The sequence below is a fragment of the Geotrypetes seraphini genome, chromosome 3, assembly GCF_902459505.1.
Source record: "Geotrypetes seraphini chromosome 3, aGeoSer1.1, whole genome shotgun sequence".
Lineage (NCBI taxonomy): Eukaryota > Metazoa > Chordata > Amphibia > Gymnophiona > Dermophiidae > Geotrypetes > Geotrypetes seraphini.
In genome coordinates this window covers 67,947,397-67,962,254 of record NC_047086.1, presented here as the reverse complement: position 1 = coordinate 67,962,254, position 14,858 = coordinate 67,947,397, and the positions used below count along the sequence as shown (strand labels likewise).

General features: G+C 42.1%; 1 protein-coding gene across 4 annotated transcripts in view; it reads left to right on the top strand.

Annotated features, from left to right (window-relative positions):
* MLIP (muscular LMNA interacting protein) overlaps positions 1-14,858 on the top strand; it is a 163,924-nt gene that overhangs the window by 44,304 nt on the left and 104,762 nt on the right. The window contains exon 3 of one of the 4 annotated variants that reach the window (XM_033939977.1): positions 9,871-9,957. The exons of the other annotated variants lie outside the window; for them this stretch is intronic. The gene's annotated coding sequence lies outside the window, so the exon portion shown is untranslated. The remainder of the gene's footprint in view (positions 1-9,870; positions 9,958-14,858) is intronic. 4 annotated transcript variants of the gene reach the window in all.

Genomic DNA, 14,858 nt, shown 5'->3' with positions numbered 1-14,858 from the left:
TCTGGGAAATTCTGCTGAGCAAACTCCGGGCCCATTTCCACCCCCCAGTTAGTCCACTCCACTCAACTGGTTCACACACTGAGTGGGTCTTTGGGTGTTGTTTTGGGATCTCTTCCAGTGGTTTATCTACTTCTGGTCCATGGAAGGAAACTTTGTTATCCTTAGCATTGACCTACAGAATATGTTTGTAACAGCGCTGCTTGTGTGGCATTAGGCTATGTAGTGATCGAAAGAAAAAAACAGACCTTTGCACATTTTTGCACTATATGGTGGGTGTATGAGGAGATTCACATTTCCTGCACAGCTAAGTCCATGTGAAGTTACCTTGTGCTGTATTTGACATCTAGCAAGGACTCTGTTTGAAAGGAAAGATCTAAACTTAAAAATGAAGTGGCCAGAAGTTATGGTAAAAGCAGATAGTGTAGCTGGTTTTAAGAAAGATTTGGACAAATTCCTGGAGGAAAAGTCCATAATCTGTTATTAAGACATGGGGGAAGTGTCTGCTTGCCCTGGATCGGTAGCATGGAATGTTGCTACTCTTTGGGTTTTGACCAGGTATTAGTGGTCCTGGATTGGCTACCATGAGAATGGGCTACTGGGCATGATGGACCATTGGTCTGACCCAGTTAGGCTATTCTTATGTTATGTTCTCATCTGTAGGGGCCTTTTGTTTTCACTTCTTATTTTAATGTATTTTTTTTCTGGGAACTTATCAGTGTTTTTTATAATGGGAACAAAAATGGAAGAGAATTAATGTGTGTGGGATGAGGGGGTAATTAATTTCTTCAGCTAAATAATTCAATCCACTTCAAACAGACATAGGAGAACTCACGCACCATTCACACACCCTCCAACCAAAAACGTCAAAAGAAAAAAACTGTTCGACAACCTCCTAGCCATTCGAGCTGCAACACTCGACCCCCAACTCTACAACCAATTGACATCGACCACAGTCTGCAAAACCTTCAAAAAGAAATAAAAACCCTTCTATTCAAAAAACACATAAAACCGAACTAACACAATCAGAACTGTTCCAAGCATCACCTGCAACTACTCCATATGTACTTCTGATGTCATGACAATTCAGACATAATTTATGTTATGTTATGTTTGGAATATAAGAAAATTTTCACTGCCTGTTTCTATTCTGGCCATTTATTCTGTTTCATGGTCATTACAAAAAATATTTTTTTACATAGGGGGGGGGTGTCAAAAAATGATGGGCCCCGGGTGCCACATACCCTAGGTACGCCACTGGCTTGATGGACCTTCGGTCTGTCCCAGTATGGCGATTCTTATGTTCTTAAACGCTGGTGGACTCGTTATGGCTGGAAATGCAAAAAAGAGTTGAAGCCCCTCAACAAAAATGCTTGCATTATAGTCCCATCAGGGCAGGATTAACGAATATGCCCAGTAGGCATGTGCCTAGGGCCCAAAATGGTCAGGGGGGCCCCGATGAAAGAGGGTATTTTTTTTTTTTCTAATGGCGATGGGCCCTCTCATCATCAGTCAGCAATGCGGTCTCTCCCCCATCGACGGAAAGTAAGGTGAGCAAGGAATGCGGGTAAGAAAGGCAACACCAACTGTAATTTTTCAAGCGGTGCTGCTTGCCCAAAGCTTCCCTCTGACGCAGCTTCCTTACCCCCACCCGCGTAGCTAAAGATAAGTACTGATTTAAAATATAAAAATTTAAAAATATAAAAAGTATGAATAGAAAATATTGAAATATAAGGGACCGATGACGATTAGGGGTGCCAGTGTTCTACATGATCTCAAAGTCTAGTGGCATGTAGACGGTACCACTGAGGTCCGTGAGAAAGTCAAAGAATATACCGTATTTTCACATAGATAATGCGCACCCGTGTAAAACGCGCACACGGGTATAGCGCGCAAAAAACACATATTTATATACATAAATTTTTATATACCGTGCACACCCGTATACCGTATACTCTCCTTTTGCCCGCCCCGACTCTCCTCTGGAGACCCTGACTCTGTTTTCGCCCACCCCGACTCTCCTTTCCTCCTTGAAGTCCTGTCCCTACCCTGAAAGCCTGATGCCCCCCCCCGACATCCGATTCACCCCCCCGCAGGACCGCTCGCACCCCCACCCCGAAGGACCGCTCGCACGCACCCACACCCCCACCCTGAAGGACCGATCGCACCCCCACCCGAAGAACCGCTCGCACCCCCACAGCCTCCCCCCCCTCCCCCATGGAGAAGCTGTCTACCTTATTTCCGGATGCCAGCGAGCCCAGCTGTTTCCTCTGCCGGCGGTCCCGCCCCTTCTCTGAGCCCTGCTGTGCTGCTTTTTCTTCCAGCGGTCCCGCCCTTTCTCTGACATCAGAGAAAGGGCGGGACCGCCAGAAGAGGAAGCAGCGCAGCACAGGGCTCTGAGAAGGGGCAGGACCGCCGGCAGAGGAAGCAACTGGGCTGGCATCCGGAAACAAGGTAGACAGCTTCTCCATGGGGGAGGGGGGGAGGCTGTGGGGGTGCGAGCGGTTCTTCGGGTGGGGGTGCGAGCGGTCCTTCGGGGTGGGAGTGCGAGCGCTCCTTCCATTTGATGAATCGGGCGTCGGGGGGGGGAACTATGTAAAAAAATTTTTGTACAACGCGCTCACGCGTATAACGCGCAAGGGTATGCGGGACTTATCAGCTGAGCGGAGCTCAACGGGGAGAACATATGGGGAGATAAGTGAAGAGAGATAGTGAGGGGCAGCTGAGTGAGTGCAATTATAGGTCAGTAAGAGGAGCCTGAATTTTATTCAGAAATGGATGGGAAGCCAATGAAGTGACTTTAGGAACCTTTAGCAGTGCAATGTTCTTAAAATTCCTTATTTCACCAATAAAATTTAAAAATAAACTTGATGGAGATGAGCAGATTTTACCAACATAGGCAAAACATCAAGTCGACAATATCATACTCTAAATCGACCAGCAATAGACAAACATCACTGTCGCATTTGACCTGAAAAGTGGGTCCGAGAGAAAATAAAACAAGGTGATAACTACATCAAGTTTCAAGTTTAATTAAAAATTTTTATACCGCCTGATCTGCCTTCTAGGCGGTGTACAAAGTCATAGAAGAAAACGATAGTTAAAATACAAATTTAAAAGGACAGGGGACAACAGACTTTTAGAAACATAAAACCATAACAAGTGGAAACAAGAGGATAATAGGCAGGAACTACAATTTGAATAGCAAATGAAAAGCTGTGTGCAGCTCACACACATATGCATAGTACAATAAAGCAACTGACCACTTGCAAGATCCTTCGTATTCTATCTCTAAAATATCACCAAAATTTGCCCCTTTCTCTGCCTGGACCTTTGTCCACACTCTCATAACCTCATGCTTAGAATACTACAATTTACTTCTAACAGATCTCCCGCCTCTCCCCCTCCCCTGCAATCTGTGCAAAACTCTGCTGCACAGTTTATTTTCTGCCAACCTCACTGCACTCACCTCACCCCTGTCTTCATATCACTTCACTGGCTTCCTATCTGCCTTCGCATACAGTTCAAACTCCTATCACTAACCTACAAGTATGTTCATTCTGTAGCCCCTCAGTATCTCTCCTCTCTTGTCTCTCCTTATACACATCTCCAAGAACTCTGTTCTTCAGATAAGTTGCTTTTATCTGTACCCTTCTCCTCCACTTCCAATTCCAGACTTCATTCCTTTCATCTCGCTGCCATTTATGCCTGGAATAAACTACCTGAGTCTGTCTGTCTACATTCTTCTTTAGCTCCTATATTGAACCAGACAGTATAATAATCAATATTGCCCAGGGAGACACCCATCTAGACTTTGGATACATTTTCTCATTTGTAAGCATGAGATCCAGCATCACATCTTCTCTGTTGAGCACTGAGAAAACATCCACTATCTAGTTCTTTCCGATTTTGTAGATGTAACACTCCAATCTGCATCTGACAAGTTGAAAACAGCTTTGTTGTGCTGAAAATACCTGTGTAAGGTCACTTTCTACCACAGCTTAGGAAAAGAGCCTAATGGCTTACTGAGGGGGAGTGGAGGGGGGCGGGCTGCCCCGGGGGGGTGGGTGTTCTGGCACATCTCCTCCTCTCCGTCCACTCTCCTCTATACAAAATCTTCAGTGGCAGCTCCCCTGACATCACTTTCTGGTTGTGGGACTAGGACATGACATCAGACGGAGCGATGAGGCTGATGCAAGCAGCAGATAGGAGATGCTGCTCACTGCCGCTGAATATTTGAAGAGGTATGCGGGCAAGAGGTAGGTGGGGGTGGTGCATGCGATGGGGAAGAGTTAGTGGGGGGTGCATGGCATGGCAATGCTGTATGCCACCACTTTGGGTGCCTCCTTCCCTTGCCACACTGCTGAAAGGACCCCTAAATTATTTGGTATAGCTTAAACAGTAGAAAATTACTAACATAAATTCATGTTTCACTAATAGCTGTTTCATGAGTCTTTTATGAAAATAAATTTTTTTTTGGGGGTGGATATTCATATATTAATATGTGGAAATTGATCGATAACTACTTTATATACAAAGATGGTGGATCGTAACAATTACCTACAATTCCACAGCTTTGACCCTTACAGGCTCCAATGCAGTTTAGCAATTAGCTAATTTTTAAGGATATGCCATTTATGTTCTATAGATGTGGAATTTAAGAGGCAAACAAAGATTTGACACAACATTCTCTGGACTGGAGATATCCACCAAGAGTGATTAGAAAGGCTTATTTAAAGACTCCTTTTATAAAGCGGTGCCAATGATTAATGTGCTGAATGGAAAGAAACTCATTCAAATCCCATAGGTTTCTTTACATTCAGTGCACGCTAATCGGTAATGCTGCTTTGTAAAAGGAGCAGAAAAAGTGCAAAATGCCCAGCGGGAATTATTGTTGCAATATCAGTCATCTAAAGAAGAACAATATTTAGTACGTGTTCTTCTTTATTTAACGTTATCAGGTTTTCTAGCAAGATCTTTTTATTCTCATTGGCATATTTAACAGCTTTACTAGACCTTTTCAGATCCTCAGATAACAGCTTTACAAAAAGGAAAATGATTCAGGAATATCTATCATATAAAAATATTGACAAAACTGACAATGGAGGCAGTATTAAGTCATGATAAATGTGGTAAATGCCAGTGGTGTCTGAATGAGCGGATCTTCAGTCAAGATGCCAAATTTATTCTTAGGATAAACAAATAGTTTTATAATCTATGGTAGTTTGCATAATATTATAGCTTTGCAATCAAGGATTTGTGGGCAGAAGTAGCCGTTCTATTCATTTGTGTTCGAATGAATAGAAATCACAGAGTAACATAAGAGCATAAGAATAGCCTTATTGATTTAGACCAGGGGTCTCAAAGTCCCTCCTCAAGGGTCGGAATCCAGTTGGGTTTTCAGGATTTCCCCAGTGAATATGCATGAGATCTATTTGCATGCACTGCTTTCATTGTATGCTAATAGATCTCATGCATATTCATTGGGGAAATTCTGAAAATCCGACTGGATTCTGGCCCTTGAGGAGGGACTTTGAGACCCCTGGTTTAGACCAATGGTCCATCAAGCCCAGTAGCCTGTTCTCACGGTGGCCAATCCAGGTCACTAGTACCTGGCCAAAACCCAAGGAGTAGCAACATTCCATGCTACCAATCCAGGACAAGCAGTGGCTTCCCAGGTGTCTCTCTCAATTACAGACTATGGACTTTTCCTCCAGGAACTTGTCCAAACCTTTCTTAAAACCAGCTACGCTATCCGCTCTTACGCATTCCAGAGCTTAACTATTCTCTGAGTGAAAAAAAATTTTCTCCTATTTTAAGAGTATTTCCCTGTAACTTCATCAAGTGTCCCCTAGTCTTTGTAATTTTTGACGGAGTGAAAAATAGATCCACTTGTACCCGTTATACTCCACTCAGGATTTTGTAGACTTTAATCATATCTCCCCTCAGCCGTCTCTTTTCCAAGCTGAAGAGCCCTAACCGTTTTAACCTTTCCTCATACGAGAGGAGTTCCATCCCCTTTACCATCTTGGTTGCTCTTCTTTGAACCTTTTCTAGTACCACTATATCTTTCTTGAGATAAGGAGACCAGAACTGAACGCAATACTCCAAATGAGGTCGCACCATGGAGCGATACAGGGGCATTATGACATTCTTAGTTTTGTTAACCATCCCTTTTTTAATAATTCCCAGCATCCTGTTTGCTTTTTTGGCCGCCGCCGCCACACATTGGGTAGAAGGTTTCATTGTGTTGTCTACAATGACACCCAGATCCTTTTCTTGGGCGCTAACCCCCAAGGTGGACCCTAGCATCCAGTAACTGTGATTCAGGTTATTCTTCCCAATATGCATCACTTTGCATTTGTCAACCTTAAATTTCATCTGCCACTTGGACACCCAGTCTTCCAATTTCCTAAGGTCTACCCACAATTTTTCACAATCCGCATTTGTTTTAATGACTTTGAACAGTTTAGTGTCATCTGCAAATTTAATCACCTCACTTGTTCCAATTTCCAGATCATTTATAAATAAGTTAAATAGCACCAGTCCCAGTACAGACCCCTGCGGCACTCCACTGTTTACTCTCCTCCATTGAGAAAAATGACAATTTAACCCTACCCTCTGTTTTCTATCTGATAACCAATTCCTAATCCACAACTGAACTTCGCCACCTATCCCATGACTCTAATTTTCTCAGGAGCCTAGAAGTGCTTTTGATTCAGGTTAGCAGATGAAATCACATACATTGATGAAGTAGTAGAGTGGAGAGGTGGTGATTGTGAAAGTTTCAAGTTTCAAGTTTCAAGTTTACCTTTATTTGATGAATCGCTTATCACAATACCTAAGCGATGTACAATTAAAAACCATCAGAGTGTGGTAATACATTTAGTTTACAAAAATCCATTAAAAGACAGACATACATTTAGTTGACTAAAAATCACTTAAGAGACCGACAAAGATTGACGAACAAGAAGGGGTGGGAAGAAAGGGGAGAAGTTACAATTTTGTTATCTCTTAGAGTTTGACATAAAGGGTAAAAAACATATTGGGTAGTAAAGGGTTAAGATGAAAAAAAGAAGAGTACAGAAACCTAAAAAGACTATGTTTTACAAGTCAAATGCGTCCTGGAATAAATATGTTTTTAAAGTTTTCTTAAACGCAACAAGGTCTGTTTCGTTTTTGATAAAATTTGGAAGGGAGTTCCACAGTGTGGGTGCTTTTACAGAGAATATATCGTTGCGTCTTGTGCCTATGATTCTTAGCGATGGGACTGAAAGCAAATTTAATGTAGAGGATCTTAAAGAACGAGCAGATTTGTGTGGGACAATCATTTTTGCAATAAATTGGGGTTCATTGAAGCTTAATGTTTTGTAAACCAAGAATAATATTTTAAAGGTAATTCGGTGGGTTATAGGGAGCCAGTGTGATTTAATTAGTAAGGGGGTAACATGATCAAATTTCTTTGCATTGAATATTAATTTAACTGCTGTATTTTGGATGATTTGGAGACGTCTATTTTCTTTTTGAGTTATGTTAATTAGGAGAGCATTACAATAGTCCAGTTTGGAAATAATAAGAGAGTGAATTAAAATATTGAGTGATTTAGCTTCCAAAAAAGTAGAAATTGAACGTAAGAGCCGTAATCTGTAAAAACAGGATTTAACTATTGCGCTGATGTGGTCATGAAAGGATAGATCAACATCGATTATTACACCGAGGATTTTCAACTTAGATACTGATTCTAATGGAATGTTATCAAGTATGAATGGTGTTTTTTGAAATATGTCTCCTTTCCAAGTGAAAAGCATGGTTTTTGTTTTTTGGGTATTTAAAGCCAATTTGTTATTGTTTAACCAGGTTTTTATTTTTTCTAATTTGTCAGTGATAGTTTTTATTTCTTCTGTGTTTTCTGGATTGAGAGGATTGAAAGATATTTAAATTATAAAGAGCAGGGGACAGAGTAGTTTGGGAGAAATTTATGCACCCCTCCATATTTGCAGCCATATTACTCACATTGCCCTAGATATGGTGGTGTTTCACGGTCTCACATTCTCTCTCTCCCTCCTTAGCCTGTACACTGTTCTTGCATTTATTTATTGCACTAGGCCCCACTGTTGCCTAAAATGGCTTAAGTAAAAAAAAAAAAAAAAAAAAATATCTAAGCAAGTGGAATGTCACATGAGCTGTATTTCACTAGGGTACATGCAATGGGAGGGGGAAGGCCAAGTCTCCAAATAGATTAGTGTTTTGCATGCCATGACAGTAATGAACCTCGCTCCTAAGCCAGGCTATATGATTCCAGTCTCTCAAATTTACTGCCAATGCTTTTGTAGTAATTGCATCGTGCCAAAGAGAGCTTCCTTTTGGAGTTCATAAGATATAACAGCAATGTGAAGTGGCTTAGGTTCATGACGATTGAAGAGAGAGAGGTGAATATTTGAAAGAAGTGGTGTGGATTTCGAGTGCATCTAGGCCTTGTGAGACAGTGGGACCTATGGGAAATGAAGGCAATTGGAGCAGGTGTCATTAAACCTACCTTTCACTTTTTGGACCCCTATCTACCAAAACTCATTAAAAAAAGTCAGTTTTCTTGTAAAACTAATCAAATGTATAGTGAAAGCTTCCTTATCTGAGAGCCAGCTCTAGAATCCATTTAAAAATCTTATGTTTAGTGTTTAATTTTAACAGGATGAAGGGGAAAGGTATTTTAGTCAATATTTAAATTCCATGGTCAAGTTTCAAGTTTAAGTTTCAAGTTTAATATGTTTTTGATTAATCGCTTCATCTAAATTCGAAGCGATGTACAATATGATAAAATTACAATGTAAAAACAGAATCATAGAAGATAATACTAACAAGGTTAAAAAACAAATTTGACGAAATTGGAGACAAGAGGAAAATATGGGGAAGAAGTTACATTTTAAATAAAAAAGAATATACATAAAGGGAAAGCACATGAGGGAGGGATAATGATAATAATTTTAAAAAGATAAAATTTAGTAGGAGAGTAAAATTGGAAATGAGACTTGAAAGAAAACTTTATGAGATTCTCATGATTATTTAAAAAGACACTTAGAAGCATAGTTAGTTTATGAATGCGTCATTAAACAGGAATGTTTTTAGTTTACATTTAAATTTTCCTAAATTAGATTCTTCCCTTATAAAGCTTGGTAGAGAATTCCAAGTCTGGGGTGCAGTGACTGAAAAAATAAACTGTCGACGCGTATTTATTATTTTTAGTGAATGGTGAGCACTTTTTTGTGTACATACTGTATGATACCATTTATGTGCATATATGACTAAACCACCAATATTTACATCTACAACTAGGTGCCATTAAACTATCCCCCATAATTCTTGATGTATAATGCATATATGTGGAATAAAACTAGAAAGATCAGGAAAAGCTGTTAGATCTACTTCCCTGTTAGTCAAATCCAAATAACAGAATAATAGTTATATGAGGGGCTGCTGAAAGGTTCTCAGCCCAACCAAAACGAGAATGTTGTGGAACTATGAAACGTACAAGTTATTCCAGACTTTTCATGACACTTCTTGTTTCATTTCATATCATTGAAATGAAAAGTGTCAGATAACTTGTACGTTTCATAGCTCCACAACATTCTCGTCTTGGTTGGGCTGAGAACTTTTCAGCGGCCCCTCTTATCTTTTTGTAAACAATTTTTTAAAATAAACCAAATCACAAAATACTACCAACATTGTTCATAAAAAGTGTTTTTGTTTTTTTTTAATCTTTATTAAATTTCCAATGCTAATACAAAGTGCATAAAATTACACATACATTAATAAACAGAATCAGCACTTACAATCAATCAATAACAATACAAAATAAATTCCTCCCCTCCCTTCCAGTACATCCAATCAAGGAATCAAACAGAAGAGATATCCCCTCACCCCACCGTTCCCTGGCTGTGTGAGTAAAACAACAAGAAATTAAAGGTAAGAGACAACTATGCCGAAGTAACAAAAGTCGTTAATGGACCCCAAATTAATCTGAATAAATTATTACGTCCCAATATATCTGAGTTCATTTTTTCATATTTATAACATAAGCATAAATTTGCCCTCCTAAATGAAAAATTAAGCCGATTTCCCATTCTGAGTAACAGCTTTTCCAATTCTGAGTAACCATTTGCATGGCAATCCCAGTCATAATAATGAAAAGCCTGTTTTTATACCGATACAATGGGGGTTTAATATGCAACAATGTCCCACAGATTACTACATCATAGGTTAATGGAATTGATGATTCCAGTATATTATTAATATGTCCCCATATCGATTTCCAAAAATTGAATATCAAAGGACAATAGAACAACAAATGATCCAGTGCCCCTATTTCAAGATGACAAAGCCAGCATCTATTAGATTTTGAACTGTCTAACTTCTGGAAATGAACAGGGGTCCAAAAAGCTCTTATGTAACAGGAAAAACCAAGTTTGTCTCAAAGATGCTGATGCTGTACATCTCATCCTCCAAGTCCAAATTCGTGGCCATTGAGTAGCAGAAATTTGCTGCTTTATCTCAATGCTCTAAATGTCTTTTAGGCTAGTTTTGGGTTTTTTATTTAGATATTCCGATATTAATTTATACAGCTTGGCGGCCTAATGCCCTAGCAAATCTGTCTGGAAGCATAGGCCTGGCAAGCTATACTGATCTTTTAAATTTTGCCAATAAGGGAACCCCTTCTGAATGGCTTGCTTCAACTGCAACTACTTATATGCTTGAGACTTTGAAATACTGAATGATTGTTGCAGTCGTGAAAAATCAAGCATTTTCCCATTTGATAATACATCATATAATGTATGTATGTCTGCCTGCAGCCAATGCTTCCAGAGGATCTTAGACTCTCCAGTTTGAATCTTGGAGTTCAGCCATAAGGATTGACACATGGATTGTTGTACTAGTATAGATGTTAAGTTGTTGATGAATTTTAATGTTTTCCATGTGGCCAAAAAGATACTATTGCCCTTGTAGATTCAGGGTAACTTGATACTCAAAATATGGCTTAACTGTAATGGGCTCAATATTTCTCATTGCTCTAAGCTTTATGGGGCTCATGATAAAAAAAAAAAGCAACATCTAAAAAGTGGCCTAAATGGGTACTTGGATGATCAAAAAGCCTGATCGTCCAAATACCTATAACCAAAGCTGGTTTTAGATGTATCTAAAACCAGCTTAGGCCTTTCCCCTGTCTCTAAACGCATAGAGCAAAAAGAGGTGTTTTTAGAGGAGGGGAAAGGGAAGGAGGTGGGCCGACCTAGACATAGGCGTACAGCAGGTATAACCAAAAGTTTAGGCAGGTTGCCTAGTCGGCACTTATACGTTTTGACTTGGACCAAGTCAAAACAGGTATAAGTGCTGAAAAAGGGCCTGCTGAGCTGAAGGCTGGTGCGATCAGCTCAGCGGCCCAGCAACATACCCACCCCCCCACCGCAAGCATCACAGCAGGAGAGATGCCTCATCTCCCCTGCTGCAATAGCGATACCACCAAGTGCCACCAATCGGCCCCCCACCCGCTGATCTGTGAGACCCCCCCCGCTGACCCCATGGCAACCCCCCACCCCCGACACCCCCCGTACCTGGAAATAAGTTGGCCGGATGGTCGGGTCCCAAGCCCGTCTGTCCGGCAGGCCCACCATCCATCGAATGGCGGGCCTGAGGGCCTGATTAGCCCAGGTGCCTCAAACTCCGCCCACAGGTGGGGCCTGAGGCGCCTGAGCCAACTGGAATCAGCTCAGTAGCCTTAGGCCCCTCCTGTGGGCAGGGCCTTAGGCACATGGGCCCAACCCAGCCCATATGTTTAAAGCCCTGCCCACAGGAGGGGCCTAAAGCTACTGGGCTGATTCCGGCGGGGGGGGGGTGTCTCACGGGTCGGCAGGTAGGGGGCTGATCGGGGGTTCAGGGGGTGATCATGGGAGGGGGTGCGCCAAGGGCAGGAAGGCCTGGGATTCCTCCTGCCCATATCTTAGTGGGGGTGGGGGGTAGGGGGAGTCGCCTGGGCAGGAGGGGTTGGGCTTCCTCCTGCCCGGATTGTTGTTGGCTGGGGTGGGGGATCGCCTGGGCCGATCACTGTCGGACAGCAGGGGGTCACTGGGCCAGTAGGGCTTGGGCTTCCTCCTTGCCCAATCGTTGCTGGGGTGGGGGTAGGGATTCTGTAACCGGTGTTCTTTTTGACAGACACCGGTACAGAATCCAGCTTTTAGGCGAAGGACTGGCCCCTCCTTCACCTAAAAGCCCTTGTTTTGGACGTTTGGGACTTAGGCTTTTTTAGGTTGATTATATGGTGTAAATTTAGATGTAGTGGTAGTCTGGGCGTTTAAACAGCTGAACGTAGAGGCAGGCCATTATTAAAAAACCCTCCTTTTGGATGTTTTTTTGATAATGGACATTTTCCCTGCTTCTACTTTCAATGTTTAGGGCCTTAGGCCAAAAGGGGACTTAGACGTTTTTTTTATTATGCCCCTCTACATGTCTAATCGTCACTGGATCTGATTTTCTAATCTTCTTAGCCTTATTTAAGAGCTTCCTTTTACTTAGTACCAGTGGCGTGCCAAGGTGGGGGGGGGGGGAGTCTGCCCCGGGTGCAAGCCCTGAGGGGGTGCTCCCGGTCCAGTTCCCCCACCTGCGTCTGGTTAAGCCCCCGACGTCCGGGTCTCGCGTCTGGATTCCCCCCCCCCTGACCTCCCCGCACCATTTACCTGGGGAAGCAGGCTGCAGCAAGATCGCGATGCCAGCAATCTTTGCGCTGCTTCGGCTCTGTTTCCTCCGCCACGGTCCCACCCCTCCTCTGACGTCTCTCCTGGCCCACTCGATTCGGGGGTCGCCGCGGGCAAGGAGAGCTTGGGCTCTCTCCTGGCCCGATGTTACTTGCGAGGGGGGGTGATGGATCACGGCAGAAGAGATGCCTCATCCCCCCTACCGCGATGCCATCACTCCTCTACCGGAACTGCTGCGACCCGCGGCAGGAGAGATAGGGCATCTCTTCTGCTGCGGGTCGCGGAAATTCGGGTAGAGGAGTGATGGCATCGCGGTAGGGGAGATGAGGCATCTCTCCTGCCACGATGCTTGTGGTGGGTAGGTTGCCGGGCCGCTGAACTGATGGCACCAGCGGCCATCAGTTCAGCGGCCCATTTTTCGGCACTTAGACCTGGTTTGACTACGTCTAAGTCAAAAAGGTCTAAGTGCTGACTAGGCAACCTGTAAATGTTTTGGTTATACCTGTTGTACGCCTAGGAGAAAGTCGGCCCACCTCCCGCCCACTGATCGCCCTTTCCCATCCTCTAAACAAACCTCTTTTCTCTCTGTGCATTTAGTAGCAGGGGAAAGGCTTTAGCTGTTTTTAGATACGTCTAAAAACCAGCTTTGGTTATGGGTACTTGGACGATCAGGCTTTTTGATCGTCCAAGTAGCCATTTAGGACACTTTTTAGACGGTTTTTTTTTTTTTTTATTATTACCCCCATAAAACTTAGGGCAATGAGAAATATTGAGCCCTAGGTGTTGCCGCTGAGGATCATACAAGGGGGACATAAGTTGACATAATAAGCCAGTCAGGAAGATGCCCCCCAGACTTCAGGAAGGATCTAATACATACCCTGCCGCATAATGAAAGCTTGATGATATCTATAGAAATTTGGAAAATTTACACCCCCCTCTCCCCTGCCGATTGTGGTTTTTGCAGGATACTAAAGCAATTCTAGCAGTTTTATCCAGACAAATAAATTGTGAGAATTTTATTCAGTTTTTTATAAAAGGACCCTTGAAAATAAATAGGCAACATACTCATTTGGTAGCAAACTACAGGTAAAATCATTATTTTGACGGTTTGGACTCTCCCCTACCAAGAAAGATGTAATGGGTTCCAATGCTCACAAATTTCTTTGACGTTCAGCAATAAAGATTTTCCATTTACTGAATCTTCCAATGTTTTATGAATCATGATACCTAAATATTTTATACCCTCTTCCTTCCAAAGGAAAGGGAATGGGTCAAATAATCCTTTTACGCAATGCACATTTAACGAAGAACCTCCAATTTGCTCCAGTTTATTTTGTATCCAGAAAATTTGCCAAATCGATCAATCAATTCCAGTAAATGTGGTATGGTAGATTCAGGATTCTTCAAATGAAGCAAAATATCATCTGCATAAGCAGAGATCTTATATTCCCAACCTGCATAAGGAATCCTCTGTATCTCCTTTGCCTGCTGTATAGCCAACAACAAGGGTTCCAGAACAATGTCAAAAAGCAAAGGAGACAAGGGATACCCTTGTCTAATTCCCCTCTTCAGACAGAAATGCTCCGAAAAAGTATTATTAATATATAATATGGCTGAGGGGGAACTATACAAGGTTTGAATCAATTGAATAAATCCAGATCCTATAATAAACCAATCCATTGCTTGATACTTGAAAGTCCATTCTACACGATCAAAGGCCTTCTCTGCATCCAAAGAAACAGAGAAGGCTGGATTATCCATTGTTTTTGCTAAATTTAGCATATGTAATGCCAATCTAGTGTTATTGGATGAATGTCTTTGAGCAACGAAACCCGTTTGGTGCATACTAATCATATAAGGGAGAGCCTTGCCTAGTCTTAGAGCCAATAACTTAGCCAAAAGTTTTCCATCCATATTAATTAAAAAGTTTTCAAAGTAATGACAATGATGTTCTTTTTGAAACCAAACCATCCTATAATACTGGACAGGTGATCTGTATGTATATCATAGCACAGCAATTTTCCAAATAAAACTCATGCTTCTCAATCACATACATTATTAGTATGCAAATAATGGGGTTCCCCCAGGGGTCTGTGCTGGGATTTGATCAGGATAATTGCA